Source organism: Magallana gigas, chromosome 2, assembly GCF_963853765.1.
Source record: "Magallana gigas chromosome 2, xbMagGiga1.1, whole genome shotgun sequence".
Classification (NCBI taxonomy): domain Eukaryota; kingdom Metazoa; phylum Mollusca; class Bivalvia; order Ostreida; family Ostreidae; genus Magallana; species Magallana gigas.
The window spans coordinates 50,128,016-50,147,680 of record NC_088854.1 but is presented as its reverse complement, the minus strand read 5'-3'; the positions used below and the strand labels follow the sequence as shown (position 1 = coordinate 50,147,680).

Below are 19,665 nucleotides of genomic sequence, written 5' to 3'. Positions count from 1 at the left end.
TATGGGATGTACGCTTGGAGTTTTGATGGGCTTGATTGATAACGCATTCATATTTACCGCGTTAATTATGTTTAAAATAGGGGAATTCCTATATTCAGTTCAAGCTCCGCTCCTGAATTCTCACTGGCTGTCCCAAAATAAAACCAGTCAAGTTCAGTAAACATGGCGGACAAATTCAACTTTCGTTGTTGACATACACGAAAATAACCAATATATGGACTAAACTTGATATTTTTGGATTAATTTATGCCATAGACATCTACAACGTTTGAGTTCAGGTAAGAAATGCAAATGTTATTGTCATTTATAAACGATTTGAGACGAAATCGTCACTCCCGCACTTGCACCACTAGGGAGATCCTATAGAGTTGTAGCCCTCTCCCAATAAAAAAAAAAAAATAAATCGGGAGAGGGCTACATTATTGCAGCTAATACGTTATATTCAACGAATACTGATGAAACCACAGTACTTTTTTTCAAATTTATTTTGAAGATTTTGCTGTTTGCCTCTTTTAAGTCAGATAATTTCTCAATCAAATTAGCACATTTTATCAAGCATGATTAAATTCAAGGTAAAAAATATCATTTTTTGACCCCTCTATTATCATTTCTAGATGCATTTTTAAGTGTAAAGTCATTTTTGTTGTTAATAACTTTCCATTTTAGATGCCATTTTTTTTAATAAAACACTTGTGAAAACTTGGTATATGCTCCAAAGCTATCTGAAATGCTACTGAAATTTAAAAATGATAGTGATTTGATCCCCTGCTGACTGATTAAGATGGCAATTAGCCCCTTTAAAATCTGACGTGTTAGCTTGTGTTGTTCTAGCTGGGTCAGTGTTCATGTTTTGCACACATTTTATAATTGGGTATAAAACAATAGGTGTGAAATGTGTTATGATACGATTTATGATTATTATCAGCTTTTTTTTTCATTTTAGTCCTAGATTTTCCCTTAATCGATAAAATATAATGATTAACGTTAAATTTCAGTCCAAAGCCAAGTGGAAGCTGATTCATGGATGATAATAGGATCAGGGTGAAAACTGTCTCACCGTAGACTACTCCTTATCCAAGCTGGACCGTTTATATTATAACAAATAGCATGTCCATCCAAACTGGTAAATTAATATTATAAATAATTTTTTGCATCAAAATGACTATATTTTGAAGTATAACAACATTCACTATGAAAACTTTATTGTCCTATAATTTTTTTATTATGAGTACCAATGGCGATAAATACAAATACCGGTATGTATGTATTATGATGTGTTTAGTCCAATACTCTTTTATGGTTAAAAACAACATGTGTTGTAAGAGTACCATAGCCCAGACACACAATTGTGGAGGAGTCTCACAAATGCATTTAAGGTCGAATAACACACCTGGAAAAATTCACTCAAATTAACAGGAATTTTTTTGATAATGAAAGATATAATGATAAATATAAACTGTACAAATGTCAAATAAGCGAAAAATTTGCAGTTTGGGGATAAAAAATGAATATCTAAAATAATTCTTACAGTAAGAAACAACAAAAGCCCCAGCGGGATTCGGACTTTTGATGTAAGGATCACAAGTCCGACACTTTAATCACTTGGCTATGGAAATAAAAGTCACATTTTCCAGTCCATAAAAGCCTTTTAATAAAACAAAATGTTGTTTCGATCAGCGGTCAGCCATTTTGTGATGATGTGTTATTCTACCATAAATGGGTTTTATTATGGAGTAGAAAATTATAATATTTTAATGACGTCTGCCACCTCCCTGCCTGAAAACTTTTGGAAAGGACTCTAATTCCAATAGTTTAGCATGAAGCATCCTTATGGGAAGACGAATATAAATTGCAGAAATGAAAGACCGATTTTTATTCATGCAAAGCGGAGAAAACCTCAAATATAGAAAAAATGGGGGGGGGGGGGGGGGGGTGCATTCTTGAAAATCTTCTTCTCATGAACTACTGACTGAAATTCAACGAAATTTAGCATAAATATTCCTTATGGAAAGGAAAATTTAAATTGCAAAAATTAAGGGCTAATTCTGTTTCAAATTTGAGAAATTTAGGAAAATAATAAGACAGAGAGAATGGGGGTCAATCATTTTAACTTCGGGCTCGATATTTCATATATCGAAAACCAGTTTAGAAGACCAGTCTATGTTAGAAGCAGCCATCTTGAAGTTGAACGAAATTGGTTGTTGTGCAACAGTTTACATGCGAAGGGAGTATTTGAAACATCCAAAATATATTTTTGCCGTTTATGTGAAGTACTTCACTTACTTCACTTATTCCTGTTCGCTCGATCCTTGGGGAGCATAGGGCATATGTGAAGTAAATTGAGGTTAAATATTTCCATGTGTTGATATTTTCATTTGTGATGGTTGTTTTAGCTTGTTTTGGTTTTTGTTTAGCATGTTTAGTTTCTTTTTATTTTAACTTGAGAGGAACCATCGTCTTTATTTTAGAATTTAAAATGTTTACGTGTAGACTGGTAAATCAGACAGCTGATTGGTTACATGTACCTGCGCAAAATCTGATGCACTAACAATATATCATAGAATACTATTCATTATGTTGGTACATGTAATTTGGTAAGATCTTTACATAATGGTTGATTAATGCAACATGTTTTATTAAGATGCTCAGCAATTTCAAAATAAACGGAGATTATTTTCCCTGCTAGAAATTTTTTAGTATAATATATATGATGAAAAATAAATTTAGTTTTTTCTTTGTTTTTAGTGCAATTTTTCTTGTTTAAATTTTTTACAAATTTCTATTTACTAACCTGAAAGTCAAGCTTCGAGTTATAAGAAAGATGCAGAGCTTTGCGCACAACGCTACTGTATGTTTTTACACAAAGCTGAGGTCATGCTTTAGTTCGTTTACATTTTGAAAGCAGCTATGCTGAATAGGAAATACCAAGTTTAAAAATCTAAAGTTGAATGTAATAAACTCATGTGATTAAAAACATGACTTAAATCAAGCTATGTATCTTGCTTATAATTTTATTCTACAACTGCCGCTGAAATTTTGGTTGATCAATAAAAATTTCTTGCTTAAAGGATGATATGCTGTAACTACTTTCTGGTGCCCCTTCTTCAATGATGAATTGCATAAATTCTTCACAAATTTTTGATAGTTTTTCTAACACAAATGAAAACGACGTCCATAGTCCTGACACATCATTATTATGAGAATAAAAGCATTATCGGTGTTCTTAAAAAATTATTGCAACGGAAAATCATCTTTGTTTGTGGACATTTGTTGTATTTTAATAAAGATGAAAATAATTGGTACAATAGAGTGACGTGTCTGCTAATACATTAATTTGAACTATAGCCCATAAACATATGTGACAGCATTTTTCAGTAAAGTTTTTTCTTCAATCAAGAGACACAGCAATTTAAAAAGTTCACTGGGATATAAACTTGGTTGGCCACATGATTAAATCCTGTGAAGCCCAAATGGCTTCTCAGAAGATTTGATCACATACCAACCAAGTTCATATCTGGTGAACTTTTTAACTTTATAGTTTATTATTTATATTTACGTTTGAGAATGGCAAAACGTTTTGAATCATTAATATAACAGTGTTTTTACGTTTACAATATTGCAACCATCAAGCGGTTAGCGCGTGCAGTTATCATTGTGACGTCACAAAAACGTTTATACAGGACTGAACGTTTTCGCTATTATATAGGTTTATATAAGGAAGCATATTTGCAAATGTAAATATTCGTTAATAATGGAGAAAACCAATTAAAGTGTTCAATGTTTTTAATTTGAGGAATGGAGCGCATTATTTCTGGTGCATTGAGGTACATTTTTCTTCTTTCATATATAGGATTTTTAAAAATAAAATACAACTAGTGGGTATTGTTTTTTTTTACAAAAAAAACACGTCTCCCCTTCTCCCCAAGGATTGTAATATGGGGCCAATTTAACAATTGAAAAAGAATGATGTCAGCTATATGTTACCCAGACCCAGACAAAATTTTATTATCTTTTTCTCAATTTGACCTTGAGTAAAACATAGTCAAGGTCATATATAAATCAAAAGTACACCTAAGTGTATTACAATTGTTCTTTGTTTAAAGTTTGAAGTCCTTCTGTCAAAGTATATTCAGGAGTTGAACAATGAAGTTTTTTCTAATTTGACCTTATAATAATTTTTTTAGGTCAAGGTCAAAAATTTTGGTAAGGTTCAACTAGGTTATATACCATCTATCCATGATACAAGTTAAAATTCTGTATGTTAAAGGAGTCATGTGTTATGGTCCGGACAATATTTTTTATGAAAAGCTTAACCTTGAAGAACAAAATAGGTCAAGGTCAAAACTTTTGGTGGCGTGCACTCCTTCTCAGTACCATCTACCTATGTTCCAAGTTTAAAGTCTTAATGTCAAATGGTATTAAAGTTATGTCCCAGACAAAATTTTATTATTTATTTCTTAATTTGACCTTGAGTAAAACAAGGTCAAGGTCATATATTATTCAATAGTACACCTAAGTGTATAATTAATGTTCTTTGTTTAAAGTTTGAAGTCCTTCTGTCAAAGTATATTCAGGAGTTGAACAATGAAGTTTTTTCTAATATGACCTTGAAATAAAAATTCTAGGTCAAGGTCAAAATTTTTGGTAAGGTTCAACTAGGTTATATACCATCTATCCATGATACGAGTTAAAAGTCTGTATGTTAAAGGAGTCTTGTGTTATGGTCCGGACAATATTTTTTATGAAAAGCTTGACCTTGAAGAATAAAATAGGTCAAGGTCAAAACGTTTGGTGGCGTGTACTCCTTCACAATACCATCTACCTATGTTGTAAGTTTAAAGTCTTAATGTCAAATGGTATTAAAGTTATGACCCAGACAAAATTTTATTATTTATTTCTTAATTTGACCTTGAGTAAAACAAGGTCAAGGTCATATATTATTCAATAGTACACCTAAGTTTATAATTAATGTTCTTTGTTTAAAGTTTGAAGTCCTTCTGTCAAAGTATATTCAGGAGTTGAACAATGAAGTTTTTTCTAATATGACCTTGAAATAAAAATTCTAGGTCAAGGTCAAACATTTTGGTAAGGCTCAACTAGGTTATATACCATCTATCCATGATACAAGTTAAAAGTCTGTATGTTAAAGGAGTCTTGTGTTATGGTCCGGACAATATTTTTTATGAAAAGCTTGACCTTGAAGAATAAAATAGGTCAAGGTCAAAACGTTTGGTGGCGTGCACTCCTTCACAATACCATCTACCTATGTTGCAAGTTTGAAGTCTAAATGTCAAAGGATATTAAAGTTATGACCCAGACAAAATTTAATTATTTTTTTCTTAATTTGACCTTGAGTAAAACAAGGTCAAGGTCATATATTATTCAATAGTATACCTAAGTGTATTATTATTGTTCTTTGTTTAAAGTTTGAAGTCCTTCTGTCAAAGTATATTCAGGAGTTGAACAATGAAGTTTTTTCTAATATGACCTTGAAATAAAAATTCTAGGTCAAGGTCAAAAATTTTGGTAAGGTTTAACTAGGTTATATGCCATCTATCCATGATATAAGTTAAAAGTCTGTATGTTAAAGGAGTCTTGTGTTATGGTCCAGACATAATTTTTTATGAAAAGCTTGACCTTGAAGAACAAAATAGGTCAAGGTCAAAACTTTTGGTGGCGTGCACTCCTTCTTAATACCATCTACCTATGTTCCAAGTTTGAAGTCTTAATGTCAAAGGGTATTTAAGTTACGGCCTGGACAAATTTGGATGAAGAAGAATAAGAAGAAGAAGAAGAAGAAGAACTAGAGCAAAGCTCGTTGCAAAGCAACGAGTGGGTCTTCCGTTAATGTCAAGAGTAAAGCTTGATGTTCCTGCAAGAAGATGATTGTTTAAATCAATAACAAGAGCAACTTAAAGTAAAAGATAAAAATAAATACGAATGATACTATGTACGAATTAACAAAAACTTTAACGATTCTAAGAACGACTTAACAAAAAAATAATTCCGAAGGTGTCAAAGTACTTAAAACAAAATTCGAATTATTTTTGGGACGAGTTTGAACTTTACGCTATTTTTGAAACCAAAAACGCAGAATCAAAATTTCTGAAAAATCAATTTTTAAACCCCGATATCTGTTATGCATCGTCCGATTTAAAAACGGATTTTAGTTTTGTACTCATCATGAAAATTTAAAGCAAGAGGCAAATGGGCCACATCGCTCAGCTGAGGAACAATAGGTATGATAAAATCAGCTTAATGGGGTCACAATGCAAACTACCTGGACAATGTACAATAATACATGTAGATCCTGTATAAATAAAATTCATTTTCCCCCCTAAATAGTCTTATGTTTATAATCATTAGTTCCTTTTCTAAAAGGATGATTTTATATTGATTTTATAGTCATATCGCATGTTGAGTATTGCAGCTCTCAAAAAAATCTTTAACAATAGTTTATATATGGGATATAAACCTACATCAAACTCTGAACCTTCTTGTGAGGCCAAAGAACTGTCCTGGGGCCAAAGTCTTAACAATTATAAAGAATCATCTGGCTGATTAGTTTCTGAGAAGAAGATTTTTAAATATTTACTCTATATATTCCTATGTTAAACTTTGACCCCCCCCCCCCCACCCATTGTGGCCTAAACCTATCCCCGGGGTCATGATTTTCACAATTTTGTATCTACACTACCTGAGGATGCTTCCACATACATGTAAGTTTCAGCTTTCCTGGCTGATTAGTTTCTGAGAAAACGATTTTTAAAGATTTTCTCTATATATTCCTATGTAAAATTCCATTCCCCCATTGTGACCCCACATACCACCTGGGACTATGATTTGAACAAACTTGAATCGACACTACCTGATGATGCTTCCACTTTATTTTGAGCTTTTCTGGCCTAATATTTTTGAGAAGAAGATTTTCAAAGATTTTCTCTATATATTCCTATGTAAAACTTGATCCCTCTCTTGTGGCCCCTCCCTACCCCCGGGGACCATTATTTGAACAAACTTGAATCTACACTACCTGAGGATATCTCCACACAAGTTTAAGCTTTTCAGGCCGAATAGTTTTTGAGAAGAAGATTTTTGAAAAATATCAACAAATTTTCAATAATTCTCAATTACCTCCCCTTTAAAGAGGGCGTGGCCCTTCATTTAAACTTGAATCCCCTTCACCTAGTGGTGGTGCTTAGTGCCAAATATGGTTGAAATCTGCCCAGTGGTTCTTGAGAAGAAGATGAAAATATGAAAAGTTTACAACAACGACAACGACAAATTGTGTACAGAAAAGCTTACTTGAGCCTTTGGCTCAGGTAAGCTAAAAACAAAATAAAGGAAACATAATTGCATACTTTTATTGAAAAACAAATGTTCACAGCTAACAATTGTAAATTACTTTAAACAGCCATAATTTTGTTTGTTATAATTTCTTATCAAACACAAAGCACAACAAGGCATGATGCTTTCTTAAAGTTCCATTACAGTAACTGTTCATGAATTATCCGATTTAATTTGAATTACTGGTAAATAGTCTGTAGAACACATTAAGGAATATGCATGTAGGTAGAGGTGACAGGTTAACCTCAAGAGCTGAAAAGAATCAACAGGTAAAAACCATGTGGCCACCAATAGCTGAAATTAAAAAAATCAATAAGCTGTGTTAATACATGTACCGGTACTAATAATAGCTGTGTTTACATTAACATATGCATAGTATTTCTGAAAAAAAATACACTGACCATGCAGTGTAATTAGTATGACAAATCCCGATACGTGACATTAGATGGCACAGGACAGTTTTTTTTATACATTTCATTGTAGCCTGGGGACGTGCGTCTTCGGAACCCTGTAACTAGAATTTCGCATTTTACTTCTGAATCTCATGTACCTAACATATGGGGCCTACATATTGAATATTAATTTCAACAAGAGACATCCCTCTAACTAATGATAATCATTAAAAATCATTTCATGAATTTTAGCAACACTCATAAGCCTTCAAGTACAGCAACTCTCAATTTCACAAAAATATTGACGGGTACTTTATCCGAAACTGTCCCTTGCTACCTTTAACTTACACTAACATTCTCTGAAAAGTCATCTTGTCTTAAACTTACAAAGCTTATGCTATTCTGAGAAAAAGTATACCTCATTTTGCCAATTCCATTAAGGATTAAGAAAAATATGGCCATTTAAGTGAACCCAGCATTTCCACTTTCTTCTATTTAACACAGATTCATAGGGCTCTCCATAAATAAAGCATCTTTACCTAATCTTATAGAGGTCAACTGTTGTTCAACCTCCCTAAATAAGAAACCTTATTCAAAACTACATACATATACATGATATTATCATGACAAAAGCATCACATCACTTAGAAATACCCTTACATGTATACCCTCCCCCTATTTTTTGATTTTCCTAAGAAGCATTAGTTTGAACACTTTAACCAAATATTATGAAATTTAAATGCTTCTATTCTGATCAATTGAATTTTTAAGCAGCATGCAATTAAAACCATCGCAATTGAAACTTTAGTAAAAATCATGAAATTTTAACACGGTGGAATTAAAACGACTTACAGTATTTCATCCGAACAGCCTCAAAGTATAATTTTCTGCTATACCATTTTTTTTTAAATGAATTCTACTGGGTTTTTTTTTTACAAATAAATTTAGCGAGGATTTTTTTCTCTTTTCTTATTAATGACAGGTTTTAAAAACAATATTATGTTTAGTATTTATAAAATTCCATAAACAATTTTACAAAGCTTAGGATTTTAGTTGCACAATGAAAAAATGAGGGATTGCACGATAATACATGCTCATTTTGAAATTTAAAGCATTGTTGATTTCTTTTCCTAGATAAAGATATGCACAAAATGATGTTCCTCTGTGATGCTTTGCCAAGATTAAAAGCATGAGAGAGAGAGAGAGAGAGAGAGAGAGAGAGATCTGAGGCACAAGTAGTAAAAATTATTACATACATTTGTCTTACTGTAAAAATTGTTTACAATGTAGATGTGTTCTGCATGTAAAGTTTACCTAAATGAATCAATAAAATTCAATATATATAAAAGAAAAACTAATCTCAAAGAATTTACAATGCTCTGTGAAATAATCAAATCTTGAGAAGAATGTTTTATAGATATCAGGGAACATTAACCTAAAATCTGAACTTAAAGTTCTTTTCATCTTGCACTCTGTTTTACATGCTCTTTCACAGGCGATAATCATATAGAACGGTGAGCCAGACAAAAGTTCTAATTTTAATTAGACTGAATATTTACCATGTCAAATATTTATTTAATTAAGCACAAGCCTGTCTGAGTTCTTTAATTCATTAATTAAGTGGAGGTGATATGGTAAAGATCTGCTATATTCAAATATTTAGGGTAACGTTATCATCATGCAAACATGCACTCTAATTACAACATTCTACTCTTGTGTGCCTTTGGACCCCCACCCCTTTTAATTGCACTGTTCTACAGTGTGTGGTGTGTTGTTCAATACAAAATAATAAATAGAAATTCAAAAGACTAGTGTGCAAAACATACACATGAAAATACATTGGACAGATAATATCCCGAGATTTCTCAGACTCAAATGCCCGCTTTTATATTGTTACGCACGTCAAAATCCGGAAGTTAGAGTCAGAGGAATGTCGGATTAGACTGAAAAGTGCACAAACACTTTGAAAAGAAAAAGTCAATACGACATATCCTGTATTGAAACATACCTTTAAAATCTGTCATACGTTAGTTGAGCTGAAATTTCCACTATCGCGGTCTTGCAGGCCATTCTTCTGACACACCGCTATCAGCTGTTGTTCGCGGTCAAAACATGGCGACTTGACATGGGGAATCGTACGATAATTATTTCGATTAAAACTAATAAGACTAATAAAAACTAACAACGTAATTATCGATCGAAGTAAGGAAATCGTTTCGATAAACACTCTGATTAACTATATAAAAAACGAGTTCGGTTTTATGACCTATACGAAATCTTTTCAGCGGGAGTTACTTTCAGTGGGAAGATTGCACTATTTTTTAAACCAATAACGAGGAATCAACATTTCCGGAAAAATCAATATTTAAATCCCGATATTTTTGCAATGCAGTATCCGATTTTAAAACGAATTTAAGCTTTGTATTAAGCTTTGCAAACTATACAATATGCATATAATTTTATGATTTTTATAAAGTTTTATGATCAGTACGAATTGTTACAGTAGAAGTTACTTTCAGTGTGAATTTTGCACTATTTTTGAAACCAAGAACGCGGCATCAAAATTTCCGGGAAAATCAGTTTTTAAACCCCGATATCTCTGTAATGCATCCTCCGCATTTTAAACGGTTTTCAGCATTAGATTCAGCTTAAAAAGCTCTACAAAATACGTATACGTAGCTTTTTTACAGATGTAAATCGACCAAATCATAAGCATTGAAAATTTCAAGCCTCTATCTTAAAGCGTTTTTGAGAAAAGTCCCGGACAAAATGACTTTTTTAAAATTTTAAAAATGACGTAACGTCAAAACGGAAGTGACGTTGTCTTTAAAACTTTAACATCTTTGAGGGACGATAACTTGCTAAAATCTCTGGAAGTTTCATTGAAATCGGTTGAAAACTTTTTGAGTTACGAAGCAAAAAAGGAGTCAGAAAAAAAAGAAAAAGTATAATTATATAATAATAAAAAGAAACCGAAGAAAAACAAAAGGGTCTTCCGTTGGAAAACGGAAGACCTTAATCAGAAGAATAAGAAAGTCGACAAAAACAATATGTCTCCCCTTTGAAAGGGGAGACATAATAACTAGTAAGTAGTGGTGGGAAAAAATGTATCTTTATGCTCCCATGTATTTTAATAGTTTTATAAAGTGATAGGGGGGCTAAAAAAAAAAGAGGCCCAAGGGCCAAATCGCTCACTTGAGCAACAATTGCCTTAGTTCTGATCAAATTAGCATTACAGTATCAAAATATCTTGACAACTAAGTATATACAGAAGATCTTGCTAAAAAAAATTGAAAATCTGCAAGTTTTTATCCACCTCTTTTTTTTGGGTAAATACCAAGCCCCTTTTGTTGTACCTGTCAGAAGATTTTTCTCTATTCCTATAGACCCCCCCCCCCCTCCATTTTGTGGCCCCACTTTTCTAAATGGAATCATGGTTTCATCAAACTTAAATCTGCATAACCTGTGCTTTCACACTAAGTAATGAGTTTTGGACCGAAAACTTTCCCAGAATATTTTTAAAGATTTTCTCTATATATTCCTATGTAAAAATTCAAACCGCCATCACGGCCCCGCCCTACCACTAGGGACTGTGATTTTGCAAACTTGAATTTACACCATCCGAGGATGCCTCTACACAAGTTTAAGCTTTTCTGGCCAAAGAGTCTTTAAAAAGAAGATTTTTAAAGATTTTCTCTATATATTCCTATGTAAAACTTGATCCCCCTATTGTGGCCCCACCCTACCCCAAGGGACTATGATTTGAGCAAACTTGAATCTACATTATCTGAGGATGGTTACATGCCAATTTGAGCTTTCTTGGCCAAAAAGTTTTTAAAAGAAATTTTTTTCAAAAAGATTTTCTGCATATATTCCTGTATGAAACTTTATCCCCCAATTGTGGCCCCACCCTACCCCCGGGGACCATGATTTGAACAAACTTGAATCTACACTATATGAGGATGCTTCCATTTTATTTTTAGCTTTTCTGGCCTTTTACCTTTTGAGAAGAAGATTTTTTAAGATTTGCTCTGTATACTCCTATGTAAACTCGATCACCCTATTGTGGCCCCACCCTACCCGGGGACCATGATTTGAACAAACTTGAATCTACACTATCTGAGGATGCTTCCATTTTAATTTGAGCTTTTCTGGCCTAATAGTTTTGAGAAGAAGATTTTTAAAGATTTTCTCTATATATTCCCATGTAAAACTTGATCCCCCAATTGTGGCCCCACCCTACCCCAAGGGACTATGATTTGAACAAATTTGAATCTAAACTATCTGAAGATGCTTCCATTTTAATTTTAGCTTTTCTGGCTTGATAGTTTTTGAGAAGAAGATTTTTAAAGATTTTCTCTATATATTCCTATGTAAAACTTGATCCCCCTATTGAGGCCTCACCCTACCACCGGGGACCATGATTTGAACAAACTTGAATCTACACTACCTGAGGATGCTTCCATTTTAATTTGAGCTTTCCTGGCCTAATAGTTTTTGAGAAGGTTTTTAAAGATTTTTTCTATATATTCCTATGTAAAACTTGATCCCCCTATTGTGGCCCCTCCCTACCCCGGGGGACCATGATTTGAACAAACTTGAATCTACACTACCTGATGATGCCTCCACACAAGTTTAAGTTTTTCAGGCCGAATAGATTTTGAGAAGAAGATTTTTGAAAAATACCAACAAATTTTCAATATTGAATAATTCTCAATTATCTCCCCTTTAAAGAGGGTGTGGCCCTTCATTTGGACAAGCTTTAATTCCCTTTACCTAGTGGTGCTTTGTGCCAAATTTGGTTGAAATCTGCCCAGTGGTTCTTGAGAAGAAGATGAAAATGTGAAAAGTTTACAACGATGACGACGACGATGACAGACAACAGACAGATTGTGATCAGAAAAGCTCACTTGAGCCTTTGGCTCAGGTGAGCTAATAATACATGTATTCAGAACTGTACAAAAACAATAAGTCTCCAAACTTCATTCGGGAGACTTATTATAATAATAAAGATTAAATAGAGATAGGAAGGGTTGGAAATTCACCAAAAATAGCAGCCAGCCACAGGGCTGGCTACTTTAAAAAGTTACCAGCCCTGCCCGAAATCTGCCAGTCCTGATAAAAAAGTTCATTATAATAAATGAACTATACATAAAGCTTAAAATTTACATCTGTAACACAGGCCCCACGAAAACATAACCCAAAGAATGCTTATTATTAAGTTTAACATGCTTAAAAAATTAAACTATTTATCTACATGTACTTTATAATTATAAACCCTCTTTTAGAAGCCAGCTAACAATGTCATGATCATGAACTTTCTAAACAATTTCAAAGATTGACAATAATATGATATCAAATATTGAAAGGGATTAAATTAAAACAACTGTAAACTAGAGGTACTGTGAGCAAGCTCACAATTGATACCCCCCGCTAAGAACAAAATCATAACGCGTGTATTTTTGCTATTATAGAAAATATTGGATGAATCTATTTCACTGACCATTTTCTATAAATAACAACTGCTCTATTTTTTAAAACTGTTAATGCTAATAGGAGTAAACAAACCCATTTCTATCCTTTAATTCCATTTTATTTAAAGTTAACTGTTAATGCATGAGGACATTTGCATCCTTCCTTTAACAACCATGACTCAAATCAAACTCGAATCAAACGAAACCCACATATGTCAAGCAGCCATTTAATATTTAAACATTTTGAATTATAGGTATACTGAGCCCGATTTTTTCCAAAAAAAAATTTCCACACATTTTTTTTTCCAAATAAAAATTTTATCGGGGCAGGCCATTTTCAGGGAACAGGGGTTAAAATCTAAAAATAATTTTATGTGGCCTGAGAAGAGCAAGCTTTGTGTCAAATTTTAGTTTCTAATATTTCAATTAATACAAGAAATGACACCGACAAAATTTAGCATTTTCCCAACAATGACCTTGAACTTCCTCAATTGACCTTGGGTCAAGGTCATGACACACCCTTAGGTCATAAGCAAACTTTGTGTGAAGTAAGAACTTCCAATATTTCTCCATAAGAAAGATATGGACCGGACACGAATTTTGCCTTTTTTCTGCCAGTGACCTTGACCTTGCCCAAATGACATTGGGTCAAGGTCATGACACATCCTTAGGTCATAAGCAATCTTTGTGTGAAGTAAGAACTTCCAATATTTCTCCATAAGAAAGATATGGACCGGACACAAATTTTGCATTTTTTCTGCCAGTGACCTTGACCTTGCCCGAATGACCTTGGGTCATGGTCATGACACATCCTTAGGTCATAAGCAAACTTTGTGTGAAGTAAGAACTTCCAATATTTCTCCATAAGAAAGATATGGACCGGACACGAATTTTGCCTTTTTTCTGCCAGTGACCTTGACCTTGCCCAAATGACCTTGGGTCAAGGTCATGACACACCCTTAGGTCATAAGCAATCTTTGTGTGAAGTAAGAACTTCCAATGGTTCTCCATAAGAAAGATATGGACCGGACACGATTGCACAGACAGACGGACAGACAGACAGACGGACGGACGGACAAGGTGATTCCTATATACCCCCCCAAACTTTGTTTGCGGGGGGTATAATAAATGTGATAAAAATTTATTTATTCGGTCAGATGCACTCCTTTTAACTTCTAATTGTGTTTTGGTCTAACAACACTATTTTTCTGTAGGTTCAAAATATCATGGTCAAAGCAAAATAATTCCAGATTTCTCGTTTGTTTTGAGGTGTTTTCTGCCAGTGACAGGGCTCTATTTTCAATGAGATAAAAACGGTTAAAACGCATTTTTTCCCCGCTTTTTTAAAAATACGAGGTAACTTGATATTCTTATGCCAATTACTTGCACAGGGGATGAAAATGCTTGTACTTGATTTTCAACCACATGAGTAACTTCGATGTCTCCGAGTAAACTTGTGTCTTTGTGTTTATTTGCTACTAAATCGTTTATGAATTATTGTTTTAAAAGTTGTAAAGGGAGATTTCGCCAGAAGATTGTTTAAAATCAACTTCCCACATCTAAATATGCGTAATTTTGGTCAGAATATATCGTAAAAAATAATAGTGGTGTATAACCTATCCACCCTCGACATTGTTTACAATAGAGCTTCCCATGTGTTTCAACTGTACATCGGCGTCTTTTGTTTTGGTTGTATACTTTTTTTTCCCTTAGCGTCAATCAAGGAACGCTTTTTGGGAATCAACAAACTCAAAAACTTGCGCATCATCTAGCATGTTGCTTCTATTGCACTAGTGCCGAACAAAATTGTATTGCGAATACTGGTTGGCTAAAACAATCATTCAGACCAATGAGCGAATAGATTACAACTTGTAGAGCTTACCTAATTCTCAACAAAACCTAACAACCGACTTTGTCTGTACTTTTTGTGAATGAGGTAAATAACTTAAAAATAGAAATTGTCGGTTTTAAACTAGGAACTGGCTATTAAAATTAGCCCAAACGCCGGGCTGTCTTTTGAAGTTTTGCCCCCGCCCGCCTAAGAAACAGACCGTCTCGGGCGGGCTCTTATTTCCAACCCTGAGATAGGATAATCAAAAATCAATAATCTAAAGATAATTGACAATTTCTGATTCTAAAGGGGTCAGGATGACCCCTTAGGGTCATGACTTACATGCCATAATGATCTGATGCGCCATGACCTAAGGAGGAATAACATCTTTGGATTAAAGTGGGGATCTCAATGGTTTTAATGATAATGTATTTGATAATTTCAGGAAGAGCACTTGGGATCATGACCTACATACCATCTGAAATGCCTTGAACAAAGGAGACTTGGGGAATGAAATTCACTTCGCTGTAAGTGTCAATTCATTATAAGCGTGTTCGCTATAACCGTGTTTTACTGTACATGATATATGATTCAATTTAAGAACCCATATATAGATCAATCATCTCTGTTTTGTAATACTCCCTATGTATATATACATGTATTAGTTTTGTTTTGTTCTATACTATTCATGACTGTATTATGGCTTAGTCTTATTTTAAATTACATTAAAAAGTTGTCAAATATATGACTTGGAACCCCCACCCCCAAACAAACTCAAATATAAACTGTTCTCCCCCCCCCCCCCCCCCCCCCCCCCCTTAATTGTCGAATGATCTATTAAAATCAAAATATAATTTGGGTGTGAAAAACTTTTATAAACTGGTAAAAAAAAAATTTCTTAAAAAATATTACATTACACCTTGCATACATGACAAATGATCTATTGAGATATGATCATAGGTCATATTTCTACCTTGGGATCAATAACTAATATTCATTGGCAAGTTAAAATTAATAACAATAAATGATTCAAATTATAAATGTTTATACTCCACATCCACACCCCCCCATATAACCTGGTTCTAAAGATTTAGTGTTCTAAATACATTCTTACATGTGTACAGTAGCAAATTTTAAATCATTTCTTGATTACACGTCTGTTAGGGCATTGGAGTCAGAGGTGTATATTTGGGGTCTGGACCCCTCACTCCCACCCATTTTCTAAATCCGTGCATACAATTATGTGCATGTAGGCACATAGAAGCAAAATTAAAGCCGGCAACCGCCGCGGAGAGGGGGCATAATTTAATTTTTTTTGTAATAATTATATAGACCATTATCATGATTATACTTTCTATGACCTGAAATGTTAAGATTATTGATTAACTTAAAATTCACATGCAAACAGTTCAACCCAAAATTGCACATAAAGTGCCTGTCATGTGTATTATCATATGGGAAGGGATCTCATCCTTCAGTTATGCAAATTATAATTTTTAAATGTATTACTGGAACTTGCATGTGGCCTTCAGTTTTAATTAAACTGGTACTAAACAGTGTTATTTAGGGGCAAACACTTGGTGCGGGTATTACTGTCTAATGACAGCATCTAGTTTTTTTTTATTTTCAAACTTAACAAAAATGACTTAAACCTGGACATAAAAGCATGGAGAAGTAAAGCATTTTGTATAAACTGTCATACTTTCTGTGGTAACTTTATGTCAGTTGTAGGCACGAAGACTTTCGTTATACTTGCCAAATGACAACAGGTACATGTTAACATGTAAAGCTTTTTACACTCACATTACAGAAAACACTAACAAAACAACATTGTTAGTAACAACATTGATAAGATCCTATTTTTTTTTTTACAAACAACTTTTCCTGCAACAGCCACATCAAAATCTTAACTGCCTTTGAGTTAATTATTAAACTAAAACTTTCAAGGGATATTTGCCCTTAATTCAAAAGGCCAGCCCCTTTTTATTTGTGTAAAATGAAAGCCCTTGGTTTTCTGCACAACTTTTATCCTATGTGTTTTTACAAAAATGTTTTCATTTGAAAGAAACAAAGGAAAATATGTCTAAATTTTCGCACTTTTTGGAATCCTGTTTTTTTTTACCGCTACCTTTTCCTAGATAAAACATAGGTAATCACAGATTACAAAGCTCACCAAGACTAGGCATCACCCTTGAGACACCATCTTTATAAGACTATCTTTATCATATTATATGAAAATCATACTTTATGATCTTGGATATTCATGGATTCTGTTTTGTCACAAAATCGTATATCATCTGTTCAAAAATTGTAATCATATGTTAATCAATACAATGATATAAAATTAAATATTGCATCCTATCATTCTTACAATATATATTATATAATAAAATAAAATACCGTAATAAACAATGATGAGATTTGATATGGTAACGCATGATATGACATTGTATTGTTAATATATTGTTATACATTATTGTATTTGTTCACATAATACAATATAATAATCTATAATACAATATACAATATAATATAGTAAAATTTCATGTGATATAATACTATATTACAGAAACCAATATCATATTATACAATATCCTATGATACAATTATATTGTACATAAAATATTGTATCATAGGATAAAATATTATATATTGCAATTTCATATGTAATAGTATCATGTGATTAAATAATAAATTAATAATACAATTTAATATAATACAATATTGTATCATAATATACAATACTATACATAACAATATCATGATACAATATCATATAAAATATCAAAAATTTAATACAATATTATATCATGTAATTTAATGTAATTAAATGTTGTTTATATAAAATCATGTAGAGCAGATCGTATTTCATCTGTGTTGGATCACGAGTTACACTAAGCCAATCATATTATCGCAGCAGCCTGTTTGTAGCTTGCAGTTGAACAGTAAACACTCAAAGTATTTTATACCGATTCCTTTGGAATATACCCTAATTCATTTGGATTTATCGTCGATATTAACGCGGAACATAAACAACATTGTGAAAGGTGTTAAATATATAGTGAAAGTAACTAACGTTAATCCACGTGTGTTGTGTTTACAAGACACGGCCGAGTGCCTTCAGCCCTTGACTTTTAACCTCTTACATGTGATATTAATAGACTAGACATGACTGGAAGAAAGCGAAAACAGGCGAGCCAACCCGTTAGAAATGTACGTACACGCGGTGAAATTCCACGATGGGATGAAAACGAGCCTGAAAATTGGTCGGTGACCGAGTTAATTCGGAGACTTAAAGAGGCAAGTATCTTGTTGCCAGCTTCTTTGAAAAAGTCGCAGTTGATTCAGATACAGAGGGTTCCACTTAATCTGATCGCGGTTAATGTGATAATTCGGTTAATCTGATATAAAATCAAAACACCGATCCATTTGCTATATAAGCCTTTGTAATTTCTACTGATAATCTGATTTAAAAAAATGCCATTTTCGGTTAATCTAATACGATTTCTGTCGGCCGATCAAATATCAGTTAACGTTTTAACACCTTTTCCACCATGTCCACACCTCGTGTAAAACCTCCACTGTGTAAACAGCTTGGCACGTGCCTAAAACTTGCAAATAACGGTGCTTCAGGGAATTAGTCACAGCTCAACACACACAGATGGTCAGCTGGTCGATAGATGAAAGATACCGACATCGATAGTTCAGCCCACCCTCTAACACCTCTATATTCCTTTGTTTAATTAGTTGACACCCCTTTTGTGTACACAGTAACTCTTTACAGGGGATTAGTTTCACTTCAACACACACGAGTGTCTCACTTCTTCGGAAGATGAAAGCTACCGACATCGATAGTTGTTCCGGATGACCGCACACAGGACTGACCTTACCTGTGTACACATTTTACTGTTTTTTTCATTTACCAATTGCCTGTGTTAATTTCATGCTAGGCTTGCACCATTAAGAATTATTTAAACATGTAATTTCTGAATCAAAAGTGCTTGGGAACATGTGACATTGAGGAAATTCTGATTACTCTCAATTTTACATCGGGGTAGAAAACTTAATGAAATAAAATTCAAATAATTTGTTATCATGCATAATTGATTATTTAAGAGCATTCTACTATACCAGAAAAAGAATTAAAATAAATTGTCCAGGTGAAAAGAGGGAATGTTCAGACAATTAGCCCTTATCTACTTCCTGTTAAAATGGCCGCCACTCTGAAACCATCGTAATGAACAGTGAAGAAGGGAAACATTTTCTTTTGAGCATTTAAAAACAAAATAACGACTAAAATGCTATTTCATTGCTAATGCAAGGTAAATTATTTCATTATAAACTATTGAAAAACAGATTATATCTTTTTGTTGATAAATTATGTATTGAAACAAGTTGTATTTTATTCTATACCAAAATTAAATACCACAAAAACGCTAAATTGGTTTATCTGATAATCGGTTAATCTGATAATTTTTGCCTGACAAACAGACTATCAGTTTAAGCGGAACCCTCTGTATATCGAGACAATGTTTTGAATTCAAACCAATCGAGTGACAGAACAATACCAAGCGGGGAAGGAATCGACTCTAACGCGATTCAAAATGGCGACGTCTTACCC

General features: G+C 33.3%; 1 long non-coding RNA gene across 1 annotated transcript in view; it reads right to left on the bottom strand.

The window, feature by feature from the left end:
- Positions 1-19,665, bottom strand: part of LOC136273101 (uncharacterized) — a 73,993-nt gene that overhangs the window by 1,086 nt on the left and 53,242 nt on the right. The window lies entirely within an intron of this gene.